This window comes from Idiotropiscis lumnitzeri, unplaced genomic scaffold, assembly GCF_059441095.1.
Source record: "Idiotropiscis lumnitzeri isolate Australia: NSW breed Sydney's pygmy pipehorse unplaced genomic scaffold, RoL_Ilum_1.0 HiC_scaffold_39, whole genome shotgun sequence".
In the NCBI taxonomy this organism is placed as follows: Eukaryota; Metazoa; Chordata; class Actinopteri; order Syngnathiformes; family Syngnathidae; genus Idiotropiscis; species Idiotropiscis lumnitzeri.
In genome coordinates this window covers 1,919,873-1,927,354 of record NW_028283577.1, presented here as the reverse complement: position 1 = coordinate 1,927,354, position 7,482 = coordinate 1,919,873, and positions in this window count along the sequence as shown.

The window sequence follows — 7,482 nt, the reverse complement described above, 5'->3', positions numbered from 1 at the left end:
CTTGACAATTTGATCTCACGCCAGGGAAAAATACACCACTAATTGAATGCACACATTGGGAGAAAAAAGGTGCAAACATTGCTGAGGAGTAGAGGAGTAACATGAGTGACACATGTGTGTCAACAGGGGGAAGTATGATATGAAATTGTTCCCACATATAGACTTTTCAACAAAAAACTTTTTTTTAGACAAAGTGTTAGTTGTTTGGGTTGCAATATTGTTTGGTTATAATTAATGTGTTTTCAAAATGGATTACGTTGTTTCCAACAACACATGATGATGTTAAAACAGTTGGAAAAAGTGTTGTGTAATCGAATTATCCTGACATTTGGAATTTCAAGAGTGATTTAAAGTGAAAATGATGCATTTTGTGAATAATGTTTGTAACAAGTGGGACAGTTGTTGCAAAATTGACTCAAAGCGTCATTTTGCATGCAGTCTGCAGGACTTGTGGAACGCACGAATGGAACTGACTTATCAAGACAAAGAAAAAAAAAAGAGACAATGGCCAGACTGTGTTTCAATCACAGCAATGAGGATAGTGCCAGCCGAAGGAAGGACACTATCCCCTTTTTATCCTATATGGCCTCACACATAGACTCTCAGGTTCATCAGAACCACCAGCGACTGGCACATCTGTCCCAGTCCACATGAAAGACATGTTTGACCACAATTACTGGCCAGTGTGTTTTGATCCACAGATAAACCACGTCCATGTGGGAGACCAACTCTTCCTCAAGGTGCTGAAACGACCTCGTTGGGACAGTGAACGCTGGGACGGCCCTCATCAGGTGATTGCAGTGACCCCGACGGCAGCAAAGGTCGAGGGGCGTGGCGGCTGGAACCATCAGTCGCAGTGCAAGCTTCTCCGGTCCCTGCTGAAGGCTGAGCGACGCAAGTCCCTTGGAGAGGATCTCCACCACGTACACTCCAATGTACCAACAAAAGACCACAGTTGGAAAGAGGGTTTTCCGTGGCAAACACACCCCTCTCGGAAGGATGGAGCAAGCCGCCGAACAGCAACTGGGCACTGCCCTGTCGACCAGATGCATCATCTACTTCCTTGCAGGGCTGTGCCTGGTCAGCGCACAACCTCGAGACCAGGACAACGTCAAACGCAGACGAGTTGCACAGGCGCAGACTGCTGACTACACGCACATCAAATAAAACCTGCAGCCTCTGAAAAAACGCTCAAGGTCACTGATTCATGTAACTTGCATCACAGAAAAGAGTTGCAGTTGTGAATGTTTGATGTTCCGGGTTTATTTTGTACATACATGTATTGGACCAAAAACTGCATTAGCTTTGCTTTATTATCTTTTAATTGTTATTATTTTTTTGGGCTTCTCGTTCGGGGCATGGGTTTCTACCCTTTTCTCCAAGAATTTTTGAGTTTTTGGGTAGTTTTTCTCCCCCCTCAAGCGACAGCCTTTGATGATGAGATTTGAAACTTGATAAACAGGAGGGATATGTTAAAGAAATTTAAGTTTGTATGTTCATCTGTTAGTTTTGTTGTTTAGTTTGTCATCTTAGCAAGTTTCAAACTATAACTAATCTTACAGGCCCCCTTTGTTGCACATGCATTCGTATCTTTCTGGCCTCTAATTAAACTTTCGACAGCTACGGGTGCCAGGTACGGCCTCCTCGCGAATGTGACTCCCCAACGCCAGAACCCTTTTCTGTAAACACCTCCCTTGGGGTGTTGATGACCTCTTTAACCCTTCGTAGATAATGTTGGGGCCCGAGGCCTCTTAAGGCTGTAACTTCTGCATTTAGGGAGGTCCAACACAAGGCTTGGTATTTCTAAAGCAACAATATCGTCATGGCCATAAAATAAGTTCAACACGTTAAGCCTTGTGAAAATACACTACACAGGTCAAATGAAGTTCAGAGTGAACTTTTGCTGTTAGAATAAGCAGAAGTATGAACAAAAGGTGTCTTGTAAGCTGAAACCGTTAGAATAGGCAGGAAGAGGGTGGGCAAGTGGGATGGAGTCAAATGTCAAGTTTTCCATTCTGTATGTATTGCATATTCAAATTGCTTATGCTGATGCAAATAAAAACCATGTGTGCAGTCGAACACGCTGGCTTCGCCTCGGAGTTCGAGGGCTGCCCCGCGCGTAAATGACAGACAATCTTGGCTGGTTGATTCATTTGTTCAGGCTTGTTTTGATAGAAACATCCTTAACAGGAAGGTGCTCCTCTACGGCTTAACTGCCACGCACGCCGGCCGGAGCTCTGGTACGGTCCGAACCGCGCGAAACGTCGCCACCGATCGTGTCCGGGGGAACGTGCTCTTCTTCGTCCACTCTCCTCTTCGCCCACGCTCTTCTTCGGCGCACGCCGGCCGTCTAACCGCTCCAGCGCCCTGTCGTGCCGCTCGGCGAAACTACAATGCCCCCGAATATTTTTTAGACCCGCGAAGCACTGAACCCACGAAAGGTGAACCGCGAAGTAGCGAGGGTTCACTGTATGTATAAGACCAAGACCTACAAAAAAGTCTCTTGGAGCAATGAGCTAGGTTTTACAGGAAGTCGGCCACTTTGAATTTACTTAAAAGGGGGCGGGTCACCACAATGGACTTTGTGTAGAAATTATTATTGGGGCCCGAGCAGCGACCGCGGCAAGGTCCCTATTGTTTTTGTAGAAATTATTATTAGGGCCCGAGCAGCGACCGCTACGAGGTCCCAATTGTTTTTGTCGAAATCATTATTATTTTTATTATTATTATTAGGGCCCGAGCAGTGGCCGCTGCGATGTCCCTATTGTTTTTCTAGAAATTGTTATTAGGGCCCGAGCTGCGACGGCGGCGAGGTCCCTATTGTTTTTGTAGAAATTATTATTAGGGCCCGAGCAGCGACCGCTACGAGGTCCCCATTAACCGCGATAACCGAGGGTTCACTGTATTACTCTTACTCGATCTTGGCGCCGCTTTTGACACTTGATCATAACATATTATTAAAACGCCTTGAAACTTGTGTTGGCATTTCAGGTTCAGCGCTTTCTTGGATTAATTCGTATCTGTCGGAGACGACGCACCGTGTAATTTATGGCAATGCGTCTTCTGATCTTTGTAAGATCACACGCGGAGTTCCGCAGGGATTGGTACTAGATGCTACCGCTTGGTGATATTATACGGAAATATCACATTAGTTTTCATTGTTATGCTGATGATACGCAATTATACATGCCGTTGGATATAACGAATCCGTGTGATTGCTATAAATTAGAGGCATGCCTTGCCGAAATTAAACTATGAATGTCTTTCAATATTTTGCGTCTTAACTCAGATAAAACCGAGATGCTGATCATTGGACCAGCGCGTCATCTGTACCTTTTTCAAAGACACCACTATGAGTATCGATAAATTGCCCAAAAGGATTCAACAAAAAATCTCGGTCTTATATTTGACACAACTATGTCGTTTCAAATGCACATTAAAAATATTACTAGAACTGCATTTGTTCATCTGCGTAACATTGCTAAAATTCGCCCAATTCTATCAACTTGTGATGCAAAAATCTTAATCCATGCGTTTGTTACATCTCGCCTCGACTATTGTAACGTTTTGCTCTCGGGTCTCCCCATGTCTAGTATTAAAAGTTAGTTCAAAATGCAGCAGCTAGACTCTTGACTAGAACGAGAAAGTTTGATCATATTACCCCGATACTTGCCAATTTGAATTGGCTTCCGGTCCACTTGAGATGTGATTTTAAAGTTCTGCTACTTGCCTATAAAATATTGCATGGCTTAGCACCTTCCTATCTCGTTGACCTCGTGGTACCATATGTTCCGTCCCGAAACCTTCGCTCACAAAATGCTGGTCTTTTAGTGATCCCGCGAGCCAAAAAGAAGTCCACAGGTTCTAGAGCGTTCTCTATTCGGGCACCAATGCTTTGGAATGTACTACCCTCAGGTATTAGAGGCGCCACCTCAGTAGAAATGTTCAAAACACTATTAAAGACGCATTTATACTCTTGTGCATTTAGTTGAACTATTTGTTGGCCTGTTTACTGCCGCTTTTTCTCTTATCTTCTCTTTTCTGCCCCCTTTTCCCCAGCTGGGGGATTAGGTGACGGTGACCCACTAGGAAGTTTAAGGCATTGACAAACTGGGCATGCACCTGTTCCAGTGATGTCGTCTTCCTGCAGCGCGACATTTATTTATATACTTTAGCATCTAATTTAATTATTTGTTGGCCTGTTTACTGCCGCTTCTCCTCTTTTCTGCCCCCTCTTCCCCTGCTTGGGAATTAGGTGATGGTGACCTGCTATGAAGATTACGGCACTGACCAACCGGGGAGGGACCTGCTCTGCCGAAGTCGTCTTCATGCAGCACCTCTTCTGATTTCCCTATATTTCAGCACTTCGTTGAACTACTTGTTGGCCTGTTTACTATTTCTGTTCTTTTTTTTCTGTTCCCAATTCCACAGCTTGGGAATTAGGTGATGGTGATTCACTTGGAAGTGGCTGTTCTGAATTTACCCCAAACTGACTATTTCAAGATCAAAGGCTCAACCTCGGATATGCTGCCATGGCGATTACGGTCCTGGATGAGGACCCACTCCACTAAAGTCATCTTCCTGCAGCACTTCATTTAATTGACTCTCACATTATCTCATCTAACATTGTATAGCATCATTGTATGTGTCAAATGTTGCCCACTTGGCATCCAAAGCAGCCTGGTCATCCTGGAAGGGGGTTTCCCCCCCATCTGTGGTCCCTTCTCAAGTTTTCTCACTTTTCCCCCAATGGGGTTTTGAGTTTTTCCTTGCCCTCCTGGGGGTTAAGATCAGTGGATGTTGATTGTGGTTATGTAAAGCCCTTTGAGACTGTCTGTGATTAAGGGCTATACACATAAAATTGACTTGACTCGACTTGGACCAGAATAGAAGTGGATGAGGGAAAAAGGGAGGGGCGGTGTTGACTGATATTGTGCAGATGGAAGTAGGCTGAGGAGTAACATGAGTGACACATGTGTGTCAACAGGGGGAAGTATGATATGAAATTGTTCCCACATATAGACTTTTCAACAAAAAACTTTTTTTTAGACAAAGTGTTAGTTGTTTGGGTTGCAATATTGTTTGGTTATAATTAATGTGTTTTCAAAATGGATTACGTTGTTTCCAATAACACATGATGATGTTAAAACAGTTGGAAAAAGTCTTGTGTAATCGAATTATCCTGACATTTGGAATTTCAAGAGTGATTTAAAGTGAAAATGATGCATTTTGTGAATAATGTTTGTAACAAGTGGGACAGTTGTTGCAAAATTGACTCAAAGCGTCATTTTGCATACAGTCTGCAGGACTTGTGGAACGCACGAATGGAACTGACTTATCAAGACAAAGAAAAAAAAAAGAGACAATGGCCAGACTGTGTTTCAATCACAGCAATGAGGATAGTGCCAGCCGAAGGAAGGACACTATCCCCTTTTTATCCTATATGGCCTCACACATAGACTCTCAGGTTCATCAGAACCACCAGCGACTGGCACATCTGTCCCAGTCCACATGAAAGACATGTTTGACCACAATTACTGGCCAGTGTGTTTTGATCCACAGATAAACCACGTCCATGTGGGAGACCAACTCTTCCTCAAGGTGCTGAAACGACCTCGTTGGGACAGTGAACGCTGGGACGGCCCTCATCAGGTGATTGCAGTGACCCCGACGGCAGCAAAGGTCGAGGGGCGTGGCGGCTGGAACCATCAGTCGCAGTGCAAGCTTCTCCGGTCCCTGCTGAAGGCTGAGCGACGCAAGTCCCTTGGAGAGGATCTCCACCACGTACACTCCAATGTACCAACAAAAGACCACAGTTGGAAAGAGGGTTTTCCGTGGCAAACACACCCCTCTCGGAAGGATGGAGCAAGCCGCCGAACAGCAACTGGGCACTGCCCTGTCGACCAGATGCATCATCTACTTCCTTGCAGGGCTGTGCCTGGTCAGCGCACAACCTCGAGACCAGGACAACGTCAAACGCAGACGAGTTGCACAGGCGCAGACTGCTGACTACACGCACATCAAATAAAACCTGCAGCCTCTGAAAAAACGCTCAAGGTCACTGATTCATGTAACTTGCATCACAGAAAAGAGTTGCAGTTGTGAATGTTTGATGTTCCGGGTTTATTTTGTACATACATGTATTGGACCAAAAACTGCATTAGCTTTGCTTTATTATCTTTTAATTGTTATTATTTTTTTGGGCTTCTCGTTCGGGGCATGGGTTTCTACCCTTTTCTCCAAGAATTTTTGAGTTTTTGGGTAGTTTTTCTCCCCCCTCAAGCGACAGCCTTTGATGATGAGATTTGAAACTTGATAAACAGGAGGGATATGTTAAAGAAATTTAAGTTTGTATGTTCATCTGTTAGTTTTGTTGTTTAGTTTGTCATCTTAGCAAGTTTCAAACTATAACTAATCTTACAGGCCCCCTTTGTTGCACATGCATTCGTATCTTTCTGGCCTCTAATTAAACTTTCGACAGCTACGGGTGCCAGGTACGGCCTCCTCGCGAATGTGACTCCCCAACGCCAGAACCCTTTTCTGTAAACACCTCCCTTGGGGTGTTGATGACCTCTTTAACCCTTCGTAGATAATGTTGGGGCCCGAGGCCTCTTAAGGCTGTAACTTCTGCATTTAGGGAGGTCCAACACAAGGCTTGGTATTTCTAAAGCAACAATATCGTCATGGCCATAAAATAAGTTCAACACGTTAAGCCTTGTGAAAATACACTACACAGGTCAAATGAAGTTCAGAGTGAACTTTTGCTGTTAGAATAAGCAGAAGTATGAACAAAAGGTGTCTTGTAAGCTGAAACCGTTAGAATAGGCAGGAAGAGGGTGGGCAAGTGGGATGGAGTCAAATGTCAAGTTTTCCATTCTGTATGTATTGCATATTCAAATTGCTTATGCTGATGCAAATAAAAACCATGTGTGCAGTCGAACACGCTGGCTTCGCCTCGGAGTTCGAGGGCTGCCCCGCGCGTAAATGACAGACAATCTTGGCTGGTTGATTCATTTGTTCAGGCTTGTTTTGATAGAAACATCCTTAACAGGAAGGTGCTCCTCTACGGCTTAACTGCCACGCACGCCGGCCGGAGCTCTGGTACGGTCCGAACCGCGCGAAACGTCGCCACCGATCGTGTCCGGGGGAACGTGCTCTTCTTCGTCCACTCTCCTCTTCGCCCACGCTCTTCTTCGGCGCACGCCGGCCGTCTAACCGCTCCAGCGCCCTGTCGTGCCGCTCGGCGAAACTACAATGCCCCCGAATATTTTTTAGACCCGCGAAGCACTGAACCCACGAAAGGTGAACCGCGAAGTAGCGAGGGTTCACTGTATGTATAAGACCAAGACCTACAAAAAAGTCTCTTGGAGCAATGAGCTAGGTTTTACAGGAAGTCGGCCACTTTGAATTTACTTAAAAGGGGGCGGGTCACCACAATGGACTTTGTGTAGAAATTATTATTGGGGCCCGAGCAGCGACTGC